Here is a 2,500-nt window from a genome sequence, read left to right on the forward strand (position 1 = left end):
GTGTAATATGATCCAAGCATCAAGGAGAGCTGTGTATGAGCCTATCCTTCCGGTGTCTGCAGACTAATAAAATGCTGTGGTAACGGAGGAGGAGGGTTAGTGAAACTCCTGCAAATATCATCTGAACATCTCTATGTAAAGATAAAGAAGTTATTTACCTCAAAATGCCCTCAGTAGCCAAATCTCATAGTAAAGGAACTTTAAGAAGTCAAACAGGACCTGCAAGGGAGTGTGCATCTGGCACGTGCAGGCAGTGTCATGTGTTTTTCCTACTTTGTGTAAAGAAGCCAACTGAAATCTTGTGAGATCACAGTAAAGCAAAACATGACCTCAGCATTGCCGATCGGCTTTTTTTCCAAACCTGCAGCTAGACAGAAGCTGAAGGATAACTTCACAGAGCACTTACTATAGTGAGCTGAAGATATTTTGAGGTAAACTCTTCCCTTTTTTTTTTTTACATAGAGATGTCCAGGTGATATTTTCTTGTTAGATTTTTACAGTTATATGCTAAAACACTTGAGTGATGCAGTATAACCGTTATGTCCCTCTAAAGCACTGGTTTTCAAACCTATCCTCAGGCCTCCCCAACAGGACGGGTTTTCAGTATTACCTTGGATGAGAGCAGTTAAAATAACTTTACTAGTTAGCTGATTATTTCACCTGTAATCCAGTTCTGATATCCTCAAAATGTGGCCCGGTTAGGGAGTCATGAGGACAGGTTTGAAAACCAGTGCTTTAATGGAATGTTTAAATGTAATGAGTGCAAGACTAATAGTGACTTCAGCACAAAAAGGATAAACTGGGAGATAACTTTTTAGTTTCATGTCCCTTTAAGAGGGTAATTTCAATGCACTAATTGTTCATTAAATGTAATACACATTTAACACAAATAGTCTAAATATTTAGAAAGCAGGTAAAAATGTTACATTTCTGTTAGTCCAAAAAAAAAAAACACATGCAAAAATAGTTTTTCCCCCTTCTCTTAATGTTCAGAGGAATGTTTCTACTTCATTATATACATTCTTAAATTATACTGCAAGACTGTTCACACATTTGTTATTGCGTCTACATCAATTTTTTTTCTGCATGAGACATTGAACTAAATCTTCTATGGCAGTGTCTTACAAGAGTTACATGCAATTCACCAGTGGTTCTGAACATCCAGTATGAGCATGACTTGCAGCGGTAACTTCACAGGTGGTGTAATTGACAAGACGTGCAAACCAGAAAATGGATGAATGTGTACAATGTTTGAATCACAAAGAGCAAAAGAAAAAAGAGCAGCTCTCAAAGCTTAAGTAAATTACATACTACACCTGATAAATAAAAACACATTCTATATTATAATGCACAGTTATGACCAGTGTCAATGCTTAAGCATTTGTGTGCAAAAGTACCACAACCAAGGAGGGAGACCAAATGAGAGGGGGGAAAAGTGTTAAAGGGGAGGGAGCAAGTTATTCCTAATCTTTGATAGTCAATTGTATGAATAAGACAGGCAGGTGTTGAGAGCTAGAGTATTTATGAAGTGAAGCATTATGCTTTGACATTGCATGCAAAGAAAACACACCATAAGAAGATCTAAAGCAGTTGTGGTTTGTGCTGCTGCTTAGGCACCAAGTTTGACAAACTTATTTTAAAACTATGAAGTACAGCTGAACGATACAAACAGTCAAAGCATCAAGTTGTCTTCTGATCATATAAATTATATAATCTTGAAACAAACTAAACATTTGAGGTACTGCTTACAAAATACCCCCCTCAAACATATTGCTGAATTCCATAGAAGAGTTCTTCTGCACATGTGAACAATCCTTTACAAATAAAGACTCTTGATAAAGTCAAAATGTAAGGCACTAAAGATAACTGATCTCAGATCAAAATTGGAATATCCAGATATAAGACTGACAACTCTCAGGTCTCTGTGCTGACATTTAACTTGTGGTATCCTGAATTTCCATTAGTATATGCTCCATGATCAAACCCCCCCCCCCCCATGGGAGTGGAGAAGTGGGTCATACTAAGTTGGACAAGCTTTTTTTTTTTTTTTTTTAAACAATTTAACTTTAGTCACTTTCTTTTAACGTTTGACACGTTATAAATCACACTTGGTATGTATTTTACCTGTGGGATCTAAGACACTTCCTAGGAGTACAAGCAACGTTATTAAGAGACCATGTATTATAACAAAGGTCTGATCTCATTACTTTGAAGGGACATTGTAGTGGAAAAATAACCTGCCCTAATTCTTTAGGGCATGAAACAAAATCTTGCGAGCGTCTATGTGATCACATGACTTCAACACAAGGAACGGATCATAGGGGACCGACTACGATGCTAAGCACATTCCCCATTCAGATTTTCCATTTTTTAAAAGCAGGATGCAGAAAAATGTTAGTACGTTCCAACCAGTCCTAAAAGCGTTTAAGCTCAGCACTTCCAGGACGGCACAGAATGTCCTAATGGTGTCTTGGGGTTAGAAAGAACAAAACCAAACCAA

The 2,500-nt window shown here is 37.3% G+C and overlaps 1 protein-coding gene across 1 annotated transcript in view; it reads right to left on the bottom strand.

The window, feature by feature from the left end:
- Positions 1-2,500, bottom strand: part of EIF1AX (eukaryotic translation initiation factor 1A X-linked) — a 52,913-nt gene that overhangs the window by 19,532 nt on the left and 30,881 nt on the right. The gene's annotated exons all lie outside the window — the stretch shown is intronic.

The sequence above is a fragment of the Bombina bombina genome, chromosome 3 (assembly GCF_027579735.1).
Source record: "Bombina bombina isolate aBomBom1 chromosome 3, aBomBom1.pri, whole genome shotgun sequence".
Taxonomy (NCBI): Eukaryota; Metazoa; Chordata; class Amphibia; order Anura; family Bombinatoridae; genus Bombina; species Bombina bombina.